Below are 15024 nucleotides of genomic sequence, written 5' to 3'. Positions count from 1 at the left end.
GCCATCGCCTTCGGCCTCTGGTGGCAGGAGGGTAGCCGACACATGAGGGCGTGGGTGGGACGCAGCACAACGCGGTGGTGGTGTAACGGTCAGCATGGTTGCTTCCCAAGCAGTTGATCCGGGTTCGATTCCCGGCCACCGCACAAAACGTACCTTTTTCTTCTACGGGTATTCCACGTAACGAAACGCGATCTTCGAAACTGTGAACTGTCGCGGTACGAATAGTTTTCCTTCGCCCCTCGTCTCAGTCCGTGCTGCCATGGCGCTAGTCTGCGGGTTTCGTTTCTCAGCATCGTGTGTCTCCATGTCCTTCTCGACTTTGCTCGGCTGACGCGAAAGCTGACGCTTGGAAATGGGCATATATGTAGAGGGCAGGTGCGAGAAACGACTGGGAGAGATCAAAAATCGACAAACACACGACAGAATCTTTCATTTTATTGTGGCCACAGATTCGCCCCTTAGTGTACCGAGAGGTAAGAGTGGCGCCAGCGTGCGGGACCGCATCATTATCGCTAAGCAACAGCGAAACCGAAGGAAAAATGCAAAATGAAAGAAGCGAACAGCACATCGAGTTCCCAGCCGAGCACGCATCCAAGTACTAACCACGGCCAACGAATCTTAACGCCGGTGAACATACGAGAACCGCTGCACTACGCGCGGTATGGCCGTTGGCGACAGTATCGCGCAACGTGTAAACATCTTACTTCTTGTGAAGATCGCTTGTTATTTACCTGGCAGTGTCACGCTGGAGGAAGCATTGTCTTTTAGGGGAGAAAAATGAAACGGCACTTGGTGCGGTCGAATACGTGGCCTTTGTGTTCACAGCACGACGCTCTAACTTACTCAGCTATCGAGCTACGCAATGTGGCACGTCTGCAGTCCAATACCCGATCCACCGTCTCATCCACCTTTATTACTGCCCTGACACTCATTTAAACACATATCTGCTTTCCTTCACGTTTGCTCGCCTGATGCTTGGACCCCAAAAACCACAACACAAAGATATCGTAAATGCTGTGAGAATAACCAAGACACAGCAAGCAAAAGTATGTTCGGCTACCGGGAATCGAATCCTGGCCTCGTGGCGAAAGCCATGTCTCCTAGCAGCTTTCCATTCTTTCTGACCGCCAGACAATCAGACTTGCAAGGCAAGCACCATAGTCACTGCCGTCTCTAGTAGTATCTGTGGAACCTGTTCCCGCGTAATTTACTTGTTTTCCCGCATGTATGAAATTGGTAGTTTTGGAATATCTAAAATGCATTGTCAGATGTGGGGTTCGAACCCACGCTCCCCTTAGGGAACCAGAGCTTAAATCTGGCGCCTTAGACCGCTCGGCCAATCTGACGTGTGAGCGCAAAGTCTCTACTACCGTCCTTTCAAGGAATATCTCCAGAGCCTGACGGCGAAATTAGCGTGTTTTCTTTCCTTGTGTGAAGGAATTACGTTGGTTTTAGAGTATTTAAAACGAGTTGTCAGATGTGAGGTTGCACCACAAACCTCCCTTTCGGGAACCACAGCTTAAACATGGTGCCTTAAACCATTGTTTTCCGTCGCCATCTGTCTTGAGTGGAACGAGCAGAACTGTAGTTATCAATATTCACATTGACGCAGAGAAAACAAAAAACGACACAAAAGGCCGTTACCTAGCAACGGCTACGCTGTGCATTTCGCCCTCAGGGGAAGCTAATGATATGCTCCAGGCGAGCATCAAACTAACCAACTTAATATTGTGATACTTAGGCGCTTTCTACTTCTGGATTGGCACACATATGCTGCATCGTCTCTGGATCATCAGTAAGTACGTCACATTAGATATTTGTTTTATCGCCCTGCTGTAAATTAAAGGGCAGTTTTTCAACGGCTGTCAGTTCTGCTTCTAGCTTCACTACATCGCCCTAGCAGCACCTACGCACTGCGTTCAGATGTGCTCACCTCCGCCCTGGCGTTGAGCGCCTACAGCGCCATCGCCTTCGGCCTCTGGTGGCAGGAGGGTAGCCGACACATGAGGGCGTGGGTGGGACGCAGCACAACGCGGTGGTGGTGTAACGGTCAGCATGGTTGCTTCCCAAGCAGTTGATCCGGGTTCGATTCCCGGCCACCGCACAAAACGTACCTTTTTCTTCTACGGGTATTCCACGTAACGAAACGCGATCTTCGAAACTGTGAACTGTCGCGGTACGAATAGTTTTCCTTCGCCCCTCGTCTCAGTCCGTGCTGCCATGGCGCTAGTCTGCGGGTTTCGTTTCTCAGCATCGTGTGTCTCCATGTGTCGACTTGTCTCGACTTTGCTCGGCTGACGCGAAAGCTGACGCTTGGAAATGGGCATATATGTAGAGGGCAGGTGCGAGAAACGACTGGGAGAGATCAAAAATCGACAAACACACGACAGAATCTTTCATTTTATTGTGGCCACAGATTCGCCCCTTAGTGTACCGAGAGGTAAGAGTGGCGCCAGCGTGCGGGACCGCATCATTATCGCTAAGCAACAGCGAAACCGAAGGAAAAATGCAAAATGAAAGAAGCGAACAGCACATCGAGTTCCCAGCCGAGCACGCATCCAAGTACTAACCACGGCCAACGAATCTTAACGCCGGTGAACATACGAGAACCGCTGCACTACGCGCGGTATGGCCGTTGGCGACAGTATCGCGCAACGTGTAAACATCTTACTTCTTGTGAAGATCGCTTGTTATTTACCTGGCAGTGTCACGCTGGAGGAAGCATTGTCTTTTAGGGGAGAAAAATGAAACGGCACTTGGTGCGGTCGAATACGTGGCCTTTGTGTTCACAGCACGACGCTCTAACTTACTCAGCTATCGAGCTACGCAATGTGGCACGTCTGCAGTCCAATACCCGATCCACCGTCTCATCCACCTTTATTACTGCCCTGACACTCATTTAAACACATATCTGCTTTCCTTCACGTTTGCTCGCCTGATGCTTGGACCCCAAAAACCACAACACAAAGATATCGTAAATGCTGTGAGAATAACCAAGACACAGCAAGCAAAAGTATGTTCGGCTACCGGGAATCGAATCCTGGCCTCGTGGCGAAAGCCATGTCTCCTAGCAGCTTTCCATTCTTTCTGACCGCCAGACAATCAGACTTGCAAGGCAAGCACCATAGTCACTGCCGTCTCTAGTAGTATCTGTGGAACCTGTTCCCGCGTAATTTACTTGTTTTCCCGCATGTATGAAATTGGTAGTTTTGGAATATCTAAAATGCATTGTCAGATGTGGGGTTCGAACCCACGCTCCCCTTAGGGAACCAGAGCTTAAATCTGGCGCCTTAGACCGCTCGGCCAATCTGACGTGTGAGCGCAAAGTCTCTACTACCGTCCTTTCAAGGAATATCTCCAGAGCCTGACGGCGAAATTAGCGTGTTTTCTTTCCTTGTGTGAAGGAATTACGTTGGTTTTAGAGTATTTAAAACGAGTTGTCAGATGTGAGGTTGCACCACAAACCTCCCTTTCGGGAACCACAGCTTAAACATGGTGCCTTAAACCATTGTTTTCCGTCGCCATCTGTCTTGAGTGGAACGAGCAGAACTGTAGTTATCAATATTCACATTGACGCAGAGAAAACAAAAAACGACACAAAAGGCCGTTACCTAGCAACGGCTACGCTGTGCATTTCGCCCTCAGGGGAAGCTAATGATATGCTCCAGGCGAGCATCAAACTAACCAACTTAATATTGTGATACTTAGGCGCTTTCTACTTCTGGATTGGCACACATATGCTGCATCGTCTCTGGATCATCAGTAAGTACGTCACATTAGATATTTGTTTTATCGCCCTGCTGTAAATTAAAGGGCAGTTTTTCAACGGCTGTCAGTTCTGCTTCTAGCTTCACTACATCGCCCTAGCAGCACCTACGCACTGCGTTCAGATGTGCTCACCTCCGCCCTGGCGTTGAGCGCCTACAGCGCCATCGCCTTCGGCCTCTGGTGGCAGGAGGGTAGCCGACACATGAGGGCGTGGGTGGGACGCAGCACAACGCGGTGGTGGTGTAACGGTCAGCATGGTTGCTTCCCAAGCAGTTGATCCGGGTTCGATTCCCGGCCACCGCACAAAACGTACCTTTTTCTTCTACGGGTATTCCACGTAACGAAACGCGATCTTCGAAACTGTGAACTGTCGCGGTACGAATAGTTTTCCTTCGCCCCTCGTCTCAGTCCGTGCTGCCATGGCGCTAGTCTGCGGGTTTCGTTTCTCAGCATCGTGTGTCTCCATGTGTCGACTTGTCTCGACTTTGCTCGGCTGACGCGAAAGCTGACGCTTGGAAATGGGCATATATGTAGAGGGCAGGTGCGAGAAACGACTGGGAGAGATCAAAAATCGACAAACACACGACAGAATCTTTCATTTTATTGTGGCCACAGATTCGCCCCTTAGTGTACCGAGAGGTAAGAGTGGCGCCAGCGTGCGGGACCGCATCATTATCGCTAAGCAACAGCGAAACCGAAGGAAAAATGCAAAATGAAAGAAGCGAACAGCACATCGAGTTCCCAGCCGAGCACGCATCCAAGTACTAACCACGGCCAACGAATCTTAACGCCGGTGAACATACGAGAACCGCTGCACTACGCGCGGTATGGCCGTTGGCGACAGTATCGCGCAACGTGTAAACATCTTACTTCTTGTGAAGATCGCTTGTTATTTACCTGGCAGTGTCACGCTGGAGGAAGCATTGTCTTTTAGGGGAGAAAAATGAAACGGCACTTGGTGCGGTCGAATACGTGGCCTTTGTGTTCACAGCACGACGCTCTAACTTACTCAGCTATCGAGCTACGCAATGTGGCACGTCTGCAGTCCAATACCCGATCCACCGTCTCATCCACCTTTATTACTGCCCTGACACTCATTTAAACACATATCTGCTTTCCTTCACGTTTGCTCGCCTGATGCTTGGACCCCAAAAACCACAACACAAAGATATCGTAAATGCTGTGAGAATAACCAAGACACAGCAAGCAAAAGTATGTTCGGCTACCGGGAATCGAATCCTGGCCTCGTGGCGAAAGCCATGTCTCCTAGCAGCTTTCCATTCTTTCTGACCGCCAGACAATCAGACTTGCAAGGCAAGCACCATAGTCACTGCCGTCTCTAGTAGTATCTGTGGAACCTGTTCCCGCGTAATTTACTTGTTTTCCCGCATGTATGAAATTGGTAGTTTTGGAATATCTAAAATGCATTGTCAGATGTGGGGTTCGAACCCACGCTCCCCTTAGGGAACCAGAGCTTAAATCTGGCGCCTTAGACCGCTCGGCCAATCTGACGTGTGAGCGCAAAGTCTCTACTACCGTCCTTTCAAGGAATATCTCCAGAGCCTGACGGCGAAATTAGCGTGTTTTCTTTCCTTGTGTGAAGGAATTACGTTGGTTTTAGAGTATTTAAAACGAGTTGTCAGATGTGAGGTTGCACCACAAACCTCCCTTTCGGGAACCACAGCTTAAACATGGTGCCTTAAACCATTGTTTTCCGTCGCCATCTGTCTTGAGTGGAACGAGCAGAACTGTAGTTATCAATATTCACATTGACGCAGAGAAAACAAAAAACGACACAAAAGGCCGTTACCTAGCAACGGCTACGCTGTGCATTTCGCCCTCAGGGGAAGCTAATGATATGCTCCAGGCGAGCATCAAACTAACCAACTTAATATTGTGATACTTAGGCGCTTTCTACTTCTGGATTGGCACACATATGCTGCATCGTCTCTGGATCATCAGTAAGTACGTCACATTAGATATTTGTTTTATCGCCCTGCTGTAAATTAAAGGGCAGTTTTTCAACGGCTGTCAGTTCTGCTTCTAGCTTCACTACATCGCCCTAGCAGCACCTACGCACTGCGTTCAGATGTGCTCACCTCCGCCCTGGCGTTGAGCGCCTACAGCGCCATCGCCTTCGGCCTCTGGTGGCAGGAGGGTAGCCGACACATGAGGGCGTGGGTGGGACGCAGCACAACGCGGTGGTGGTGTAACGGTCAGCATGGTTGCTTCCCAAGCAGTTGATCCGGGTTCGATTCCCGGCCACCGCACAAAACGTACCTTTTTCTTCTACGGGTATTCCACGTAACGAAACGCGATCTTCGAAACTGTGAACTGTCGCGGTACGAATAGTTTTCCTTCGCCCCTCGTCTCAGTCCGTGCTGCCATGGCGCTAGTCTGCGGGTTTCGTTTCTCAGCATCGTGTGTCTCCATGTGTCGACTTGTCTCGACTTTGCTCGGCTGACGCGAAAGCTGACGCTTGGAAATGGGCATATATGTAGAGGGCAGGTGCGAGAAACGACTGGGAGAGATCAAAAATCGACAAACACACGACAGAATCTTTCATTTTATTGTGGCCACAGATTCGCCCCTTAGTGTACCGAGAGGTAAGAGTGGCGCCAGCGTGCGGGACCGCATCATTATCGCTAAGCAACAGCGAAACCGAAGGAAAAATGCAAAATGAAAGAAGCGAACAGCACATCGAGTTCCCAGCCGAGCACGCATCCAAGTACTAACCACGGCCAACGAATCTTAACGCCGGTGAACATACGAGAACCGCTGCACTACGCGCGGTATGGCCGTTGGCGACAGTATCGCGCAACGTGTAAACATCTTACTTCTTGTGAAGATCGCTTGTTATTTACCTGGCAGTGTCACGCTGGAGGAAGCATTGTCTTTTAGGGGAGAAAAATGAAACGGCACTTGGTGCGGTCGAATACGTGGCCTTTGTGTTCACAGCACGACGCTCTAACTTACTCAGCTATCGAGCTACGCAATGTGGCACGTCTGCAGTCCAATACCCGATCCACCGTCTCATCCACCTTTATTACTGCCCTGACACTCATTTAAACACATATCTGCTTTCCTTCACGTTTGCTCGCCTGATGCTTGGACCCCAAAAACCACAACACAAAGATATCGTAAATGCTGTGAGAATAACCAAGACACAGCAAGCAAAAGTATGTTCGGCTACCGGGAATCGAATCCTGGCCTCGTGGCGAAAGCCATGTCTCCTAGCAGCTTTCCATTCTTTCTGACCGCCAGACAATCAGACTTGCAAGGCAAGCACCATAGTCACTGCCGTCTCTAGTAGTATCTGTGGAACCTGTTCCCGCGTAATTTACTTGTTTTCCCGCATGTATGAAATTGGTAGTTTTGGAATATCTAAAATGCATTGTCAGATGTGGGGTTCGAACCCACGCTCCCCTTAGGGAACCAGAGCTTAAATCTGGCGCCTTAGACCGCTCGGCCAATCTGACGTGTGAGCGCAAAGTCTCTACTACCGTCCTTTCAAGGAATATCTCCAGAGCCTGACGGCGAAATTAGCGTGTTTTCTTTCCTTGTGTGAAGGAATTACGTTGGTTTTAGAGTATTTAAAACGAGTTGTCAGATGTGAGGTTGCACCACAAACCTCCCTTTCGGGAACCACAGCTTAAACATGGTGCCTTAAACCATTGTTTTCCGTCGCCATCTGTCTTGAGTGGAACGAGCAGAACTGTAGTTATCAATATTCACATTGACGCAGAGAAAACAAAAAACGACACAAAAGGCCGTTACCTAGCAACGGCTACGCTGTGCATTTCGCCCTCAGGGGAAGCTAATGATATGCTCCAGGCGAGCATCAAACTAACCAACTTAATATTGTGATACTTAGGCGCTTTCTACTTCTGGATTGGCACACATATGCTGCATCGTCTCTGGATCATCAGTAAGTACGTCACATTAGATATTTGTTTTATCGCCCTGCTGTAAATTAAAGGGCAGTTTTTCAACGGCTGTCAGTTCTGCTTCTAGCTTCACTACATCGCCCTAGCAGCACCTACGCACTGCGTTCAGATGTGCTCACCTCCGCCCTGGCGTTGAGCGCCTACAGCGCCATCGCCTTCGGCCTCTGGTGGCAGGAGGGTAGCCGACACATGAGGGCGTGGGTGGGACGCAGCACAACGCGGTGGTGGTGTAACGGTCAGCATGGTTGCTTCCCAAGCAGTTGATCCGGGTTCGATTCCCGGCCACCGCACAAAACGTACCTTTTTCTTCTACGGGTATTCCACGTAACGAAACGCGATCTTCGAAACTGTGAACTGTCGCGGTACGAATAGTTTTCCTTCGCCCCTCGTCTCAGTCCGTGCTGCCATGGCGCTAGTCTGCGGGTTTCGTTTCTCAGCATCGTGTGTCTCCATGTGTCGACTTGTCTCGACTTTGCTCGGCTGACGCGAAAGCTGACGCTTGGAAATGGGCATATATGTAGAGGGCAGGTGCGAGAAACGACTGGGAGAGATCAAAAATCGACAAACACACGACAGAATCTTTCATTTTATTGTGGCCACAGATTCGCCCCTTAGTGTACCGAGAGGTAAGAGTGGCGCCAGCGTGCGGGACCGCATCATTATCGCTAAGCAACAGCGAAACCGAAGGAAAAATGCAAAATGAAAGAAGCGAACAGCACATCGAGTTCCCAGCCGAGCACGCATCCAAGTACTAACCACGGCCAACGAATCTTAACGCCGGTGAACATACGAGAACCGCTGCACTACGCGCGGTATGGCCGTTGGCGACAGTATCGCGCAACGTGTAAACATCTTACTTCTTGTGAAGATCGCTTGTTATTTACCTGGCAGTGTCACGCTGGAGGAAGCATTGTCTTTTAGGGGAGAAAAATGAAACGGCACTTGGTGCGGTCGAATACGTGGCCTTTGTGTTCACAGCACGACGCTCTAACTTACTCAGCTATCGAGCTACGCAATGTGGCACGTCTGCAGTCCAATACCCGATCCACCGTCTCATCCACCTTTATTACTGCCCTGACACTCATTTAAACACATATCTGCTTTCCTTCACGTTTGCTCGCCTGATGCTTGGACCCCAAAAACCACAACACAAAGATATCGTAAATGCTGTGAGAATAACCAAGACACAGCAAGCAAAAGTATGTTCGGCTACCGGGAATCGAATCCTGGCCTCGTGGCGAAAGCCATGTCTCCTAGCAGCTTTCCATTCTTTCTGACCGCCAGACAATCAGACTTGCAAGGCAAGCACCATAGTCACTGCCGTCTCTAGTAGTATCTGTGGAACCTGTTCCCGCGTAATTTACTTGTTTTCCCGCATGTATGAAATTGGTAGTTTTGGAATATCTAAAATGCATTGTCAGATGTGGGGTTCGAACCCACGCTCCCCTTAGGGAACCAGAGCTTAAATCTGGCGCCTTAGACCGCTCGGCCAATCTGACGTGTGAGCGCAAAGTCTCTACTACCGTCCTTTCAAGGAATATCTCCAGAGCCTGACGGCGAAATTAGCGTGTTTTCTTTCCTTGTGTGAAGGAATTACGTTGGTTTTAGAGTATTTAAAACGAGTTGTCAGATGTGAGGTTGCACCACAAACCTCCCTTTCGGGAACCACAGCTTAAACATGGTGCCTTAAACCATTGTTTTCCGTCGCCATCTGTCTTGAGTGGAACGAGCAGAACTGTAGTTATCAATATTCACATTGACGCAGAGAAAACAAAAAACGACACAAAAGGCCGTTACCTAGCAACGGCTACGCTGTGCATTTCGCCCTCAGGGGAAGCTAATGATATGCTCCAGGCGAGCATCAAACTAACCAACTTAATATTGTGATACTTAGGCGCTTTCTACTTCTGGATTGGCACACATATGCTGCATCGTCTCTGGATCATCAGTAAGTACGTCACATTAGATATTTGTTTTATCGCCCTGCTGTAAATTAAAGGGCAGTTTTTCAACGGCTGTCAGTTCTGCTTCTAGCTTCACTACATCGCCCTAGCAGCACCTACGCACTGCGTTCAGATGTGCTCACCTCCGCCCTGGCGTTGAGCGCCTACAGCGCCATCGCCTTCGGCCTCTGGTGGCAGGAGGGTAGCCGACACATGAGGGCGTGGGTGGGACGCAGCACAACGCGGTGGTGGTGTAACGGTCAGCATGGTTGCTTCCCAAGCAGTTGATCCGGGTTCGATTCCCGGCCACCGCACAAAACGTACCTTTTTCTTCTACGGGTATTCCACGTAACGAAACGCGATCTTCGAAACTGTGAACTGTCGCGGTACGAATAGTTTTCCTTCGCCCCTCGTCTCAGTCCGTGCTGCCATGGCGCTAGTCTGCGGGTTTCGTTTCTCAGCATCGTGTGTCTCCATGTGTCGACTTGTCTCGACTTTGCTCGGCTGACGCGAAAGCTGACGCTTGGAAATGGGCATATATGTAGAGGGCAGGTGCGAGAAACGACTGGGAGAGATCAAAAATCGACAAACACACGACAGAATCTTTCATTTTATTGTGGCCACAGATTCGCCCCTTAGTGTACCGAGAGGTAAGAGTGGCGCCAGCGTGCGGGACCGCATCATTATCGCTAAGCAACAGCGAAACCGAAGGAAAAATGCAAAATGAAAGAAGCGAACAGCACATCGAGTTCCCAGCCGAGCACGCATCCAAGTACTAACCACGGCCAACGAATCTTAACGCCGGTGAACATACGAGAACCGCTGCACTACGCGCGGTATGGCCGTTGGCGACAGTATCGCGCAACGTGTAAACATCTTACTTCTTGTGAAGATCGCTTGTTATTTACCTGGCAGTGTCACGCTGGAGGAAGCATTGTCTTTTAGGGGAGAAAAATGAAACGGCACTTGGTGCGGTCGAATACGTGGCCTTTGTGTTCACAGCACGACGCTCTAACTTACTCAGCTATCGAGCTACGCAATGTGGCACGTCTGCAGTCCAATACCCGATCCACCGTCTCATCCACCTTTATTACTGCCCTGACACTCATTTAAACACATATCTGCTTTCCTTCACGTTTGCTCGCCTGATGCTTGGACCCCAAAAACCACAACACAAAGATATCGTAAATGCTGTGAGAATAACCAAGACACAGCAAGCAAAAGTATGTTCGGCTACCGGGAATCGAATCCTGGCCTCGTGGCGAAAGCCATGTCTCCTAGCAGCTTTCCATTCTTTCTGACCGCCAGACAATCAGACTTGCAAGGCAAGCACCATAGTCACTGCCGTCTCTAGTAGTATCTGTGGAACCTGTTCCCGCGTAATTTACTTGTTTTCCCGCATGTATGAAATTGGTAGTTTTGGAATATCTAAAATGCATTGTCAGATGTGGGGTTCGAACCCACGCTCCCCTTAGGGAACCAGAGCTTAAATCTGGCGCCTTAGACCGCTCGGCCAATCTGACGTGTGAGCGCAAAGTCTCTACTACCGTCCTTTCAAGGAATATCTCCAGAGCCTGACGGCGAAATTAGCGTGTTTTCTTTCCTTGTGTGAAGGAATTACGTTGGTTTTAGAGTATTTAAAACGAGTTGTCAGATGTGAGGTTGCACCACAAACCTCCCTTTCGGGAACCACAGCTTAAACATGGTGCCTTAAACCATTGTTTTCCGTCGCCATCTGTCTTGAGTGGAACGAGCAGAACTGTAGTTATCAATATTCACATTGACGCAGAGAAAACAAAAAACGACACAAAAGGCCGTTACCTAGCAACGGCTACGCTGTGCATTTCGCCCTCAGGGGAAGCTAATGATATGCTCCAGGCGAGCATCAAACTAACCAACTTAATATTGTGATACTTAGGCGCTTTCTACTTCTGGATTGGCACACATATGCTGCATCGTCTCTGGATCATCAGTAAGTACGTCACATTAGATATTTGTTTTATCGCCCTGCTGTAAATTAAAGGGCAGTTTTTCAACGGCTGTCAGTTCTGCTTCTAGCTTCACTACATCGCCCTAGCAGCACCTACGCACTGCGTTCAGATGTGCTCACCTCCGCCCTGGCGTTGAGCGCCTACAGCGCCATCGCCTTCGGCCTCTGGTGGCAGGAGGGTAGCCGACACATGAGGGCGTGGGTGGGACGCAGCACAACGCGGTGGTGGTGTAACGGTCAGCATGGTTGCTTCCCAAGCAGTTGATCCGGGTTCGATTCCCGGCCACCGCACAAAACGTACCTTTTTCTTCTACGGGTATTCCACGTAACGAAACGCGATCTTCGAAACTGTGAACTGTCGCGGTACGAATAGTTTTCCTTCGCCCCTCGTCTCAGTCCGTGCTGCCATGGCGCTAGTCTGCGGGTTTCGTTTCTCAGCATCGTGTGTCTCCATGTGTCGACTTGTCTCGACTTTGCTCGGCTGACGCGAAAGCTGACGCTTGGAAATGGGCATATATGTAGAGGGCAGGTGCGAGAAACGACTGGGAGAGATCAAAAATCGACAAACACACGACAGAATCTTTCATTTTATTGTGGCCACAGATTCGCCCCTTAGTGTACCGAGAGGTAAGAGTGGCGCCAGCGTGCGGGACCGCATCATTATCGCTAAGCAACAGCGAAACCGAAGGAAAAATGCAAAATGAAAGAAGCGAACAGCACATCGAGTTCCCAGCCGAGCACGCATCCAAGTACTAACCACGGCCAACGAATCTTAACGCCGGTGAACATACGAGAACCGCTGCACTACGCGCGGTATGGCCGTTGGCGACAGTATCGCGCAACGTGTAAACATCTTACTTCTTGTGAAGATCGCTTGTTATTTACCTGGCAGTGTCACGCTGGAGGAAGCATTGTCTTTTAGGGGAGAAAAATGAAACGGCACTTGGTGCGGTCGAATACGTGGCCTTTGTGTTCACAGCACGACGCTCTAACTTACTCAGCTATCGAGCTACGCAATGTGGCACGTCTGCAGTCCAATACCCGATCCACCGTCTCATCCACCTTTATTACTGCCCTGACACTCATTTAAACACATATCTGCTTTCCTTCACGTTTGCTCGCCTGATGCTTGGACCCCAAAAACCACAACACAAAGATATCGTAAATGCTGTGAGAATAACCAAGACACAGCAAGCAAAAGTATGTTCGGCTACCGGGAATCGAATCCTGGCCTCGTGGCGAAAGCCATGTCTCCTAGCAGCTTTCCATTCTTTCTGACCGCCAGACAATCAGACTTGCAAGGCAAGCACCATAGTCACTGCCGTCTCTAGTAGTATCTGTGGCACCTGTTCCCGCGTAATTTACTTGTTTTCCCGCATGTATGAAATTGGTAGTTTTGGAATATCTAAAATGCATTGTCAGATGTGGGGTTCGAACCCACGCTCCCCTTAGGGAACCAGAGCTTAAATCTGGCGCCTTAGACCGCTCGGCCAATCTGACGTGTGAGCGCAAAGTCTCTACTACCGTCCTTTCAAGGAATATCTCCAGAGCCTGACGGCGAAATTAGCGTGTTTTCTTTCCTTGTGTGAAGGAATTACGTTGGTTTTAGAGTATTTAAAACGAGTTGTCAGATGTGAGGTTGCACCACAAACCTCCCTTTCGGGAACCACAGCTTAAACATGGTGCCTTAAACCATTGTTTTCCGTCGCCATCTGTCTTGAGTGGAACGAGCAGAACTGTAGTTATCAATATTCACATTGACGCAGAGAAAACAAAAAACGACACAAAAGGCCGTTACCTAGCAACGGCTACGCTGTGCATTTCGCCCTCAGGGGAAGCTAATGATATGCTCCAGGCGAGCATCAAACTAACCAACTTAATATTGTGATACTTAGGCGCTTTCTACTTCTGGATTGGCACACATATGCTGCATCGTCTCTGGATCATCAGTAAGTACGTCACATTAGATATTTGTTTTATCGCCCTGCTGTAAATTAAAGGGCAGTTTTTCAACGGCTGTCAGTTCTGCTTCTAGCTTCACTACATCGCCCTAGCAGCACCTACGCACTGCGTTCAGATGTGCTCACCTCCGCCCTGGCGTTGAGCGCCTACAGCGCCATCGCCTTCGGCCTCTGGTGGCAGGAGGGTAGCCGACACATGAGGGCGTGGGTGGGACGCAGCACAACGCGGTGGTGGTGTAACGGTCAGCATGGTTGCTTCCCAAGCAGTTGATCCGGGTTCGATTCCCGGCCACCGCACAAAACGTACCTTTTTCTTCTACGGGTATTCCACGTAACGAAACGCGATCTTCGAAACTGTGAACTGTCGCGGTACGAATAGTTTTCCTTCGCCCCTCGTCTCAGTCCGTGCTGCCATGGCGCTAGTCTGCGGGTTTCGTTTCTCAGCATCGTGTGTCTCCATGTGTCGACTTGTCTCGACTTTGCTCGGCTGACGCGAAAGCTGACGCTTGGAAATGGGCATATATGTAGAGGGCAGGTGCGAGAAACGACTGGGAGAGATCAAAAATCGACAAACACACGACAGAATCTTTCATTTTATTGTGGCCACAGATTCGCCCCTTAGTGTACCGAGAGGTAAGAGTGGCGCCAGCGTGCGGGACCGCATCATTATCGCTAAGCAACAGCGAAACCGAAGGAAAAATGCAAAATGAAAGAAGCGAACAGCACATCGAGTTCCCAGCCGAGCACGCATCCAAGTACTAACCACGGCCAACGAATCTTAACGCCGGTGAACATACGAGAACCGCTGCACTACGCGCGGTATGGCCGTTGGCGACAGTATCGCGCAACGTGTAAACATCTTACTTCTTGTGAAGATCGCTTGTTATTTACCTGGCAGTGTCACGCTGGAGGAAGCATTGTCTTTTAGGGGAGAAAAATGAAACGGCACTTGGTGCGGTCGAATACGTGGCCTTTGTGTTCACAGCACGACGCTCTAACTTACTCAGCTATCGAGCTACGCAATGTGGCACGTCTGCAGTCCAATACCCGATCCACCGTCTCATCCACCTTTATTACTGCCCTGACACTCATTTAAACACATATCTGCTTTCCTTCACGTTTGCTCGCCTGATGCTTGGACCCCAAAAACCACAACACAAAGATATCGTAAATGCTGTGAGAATAACCAAGACACAGCAAGCAAAAGTATGTTCGGCTACCGGGAATCGAATCCTGGCCTCGTGGCGAAAGCCATGTCTCCTAGCAGCTTTCCATTCTTTCTGACCGCCAGACAATCAGACTTGCAAGGCAAGCACCATAGTCACTGCCGTCTCTAGTAGTATCTGTGGAACCTGTTCCCGCGTAATTTACTTGTTTTCCCGCATGTATGAAATTGGTAGTTTTGGAATATCTAA

At 49.7% G+C, this 15024-nt stretch overlaps 14 non-coding genes across 14 annotated transcripts; 7 read left to right on the top strand and 7 right to left on the bottom strand.

The window, feature by feature from the left end:
• Window positions 1-1262: 1262 nt before the first annotated feature.
• Trnal-uaa (transfer RNA leucine (anticodon UAA)) lies at window positions 1263-1346 on the bottom strand. The gene has a single exon. It is a non-coding gene; the product is annotated as a tRNA-Leu (tRNA).
• Window positions 1347-2032: 686 nt separating this feature from the next.
• On the top strand, window positions 2033-2104 carry Trnag-ccc (transfer RNA glycine (anticodon CCC)). Its single transcript has one exon. It is a non-coding gene; the product is annotated as a tRNA-Gly (tRNA).
• Window positions 2105-3229: 1125 nt separating this feature from the next.
• Trnal-uaa (transfer RNA leucine (anticodon UAA)) lies at window positions 3230-3313 on the bottom strand. The gene has a single exon. It is a non-coding gene; the product is annotated as a tRNA-Leu (tRNA).
• Window positions 3314-3999: 686 nt separating this feature from the next.
• Window positions 4000-4071, top strand: Trnag-ccc (transfer RNA glycine (anticodon CCC)). Its single transcript has one exon. It is a non-coding gene; the product is annotated as a tRNA-Gly (tRNA).
• A 1125-nt stretch (window positions 4072-5196) lies between these two features.
• Trnal-uaa (transfer RNA leucine (anticodon UAA)) lies at window positions 5197-5280 on the bottom strand. The gene has a single exon. It is a non-coding gene; the product is annotated as a tRNA-Leu (tRNA).
• Window positions 5281-5966: 686 nt separating this feature from the next.
• Window positions 5967-6038, top strand: Trnag-ccc (transfer RNA glycine (anticodon CCC)). The gene has a single exon. It is a non-coding gene; the product is annotated as a tRNA-Gly (tRNA).
• A 1125-nt stretch (window positions 6039-7163) lies between these two features.
• Trnal-uaa (transfer RNA leucine (anticodon UAA)) lies at window positions 7164-7247 on the bottom strand. The gene has a single exon. It is a non-coding gene; the product is annotated as a tRNA-Leu (tRNA).
• Window positions 7248-7933: 686 nt separating this feature from the next.
• Window positions 7934-8005, top strand: Trnag-ccc (transfer RNA glycine (anticodon CCC)). The gene has a single exon. It is a non-coding gene; the product is annotated as a tRNA-Gly (tRNA).
• Window positions 8006-9130: 1125 nt separating this feature from the next.
• Window positions 9131-9214, bottom strand: Trnal-uaa (transfer RNA leucine (anticodon UAA)). The gene has a single exon. It is a non-coding gene; the product is annotated as a tRNA-Leu (tRNA).
• A 686-nt stretch (window positions 9215-9900) lies between these two features.
• Trnag-ccc (transfer RNA glycine (anticodon CCC)) lies at window positions 9901-9972 on the top strand. Its single transcript has one exon. It is a non-coding gene; the product is annotated as a tRNA-Gly (tRNA).
• Window positions 9973-11097: 1125 nt separating this feature from the next.
• Trnal-uaa (transfer RNA leucine (anticodon UAA)) lies at window positions 11098-11181 on the bottom strand. The gene has a single exon. It is a non-coding gene; the product is annotated as a tRNA-Leu (tRNA).
• Window positions 11182-11867: 686 nt separating this feature from the next.
• Trnag-ccc (transfer RNA glycine (anticodon CCC)) lies at window positions 11868-11939 on the top strand. The gene has a single exon. It is a non-coding gene; the product is annotated as a tRNA-Gly (tRNA).
• A 1125-nt stretch (window positions 11940-13064) lies between these two features.
• On the bottom strand, window positions 13065-13148 carry Trnal-uaa (transfer RNA leucine (anticodon UAA)). Its single transcript has one exon. It is a non-coding gene; the product is annotated as a tRNA-Leu (tRNA).
• A 686-nt stretch (window positions 13149-13834) lies between these two features.
• Window positions 13835-13906, top strand: Trnag-ccc (transfer RNA glycine (anticodon CCC)). Its single transcript has one exon. It is a non-coding gene; the product is annotated as a tRNA-Gly (tRNA).
• Window positions 13907-15024: the final 1118 nt, after the last annotated feature.

The sequence above is a fragment of the Schistocerca serialis genome, chromosome 2, assembly GCF_023864345.2.
Source record: "Schistocerca serialis cubense isolate TAMUIC-IGC-003099 chromosome 2, iqSchSeri2.2, whole genome shotgun sequence".
Taxonomy (NCBI): Eukaryota; Metazoa; Arthropoda; class Insecta; order Orthoptera; family Acrididae; genus Schistocerca; species Schistocerca serialis.
The sequence above is the reverse complement of the archived record's forward strand: the minus strand, read 5'-3'. Positions and strand labels throughout refer to the sequence as shown.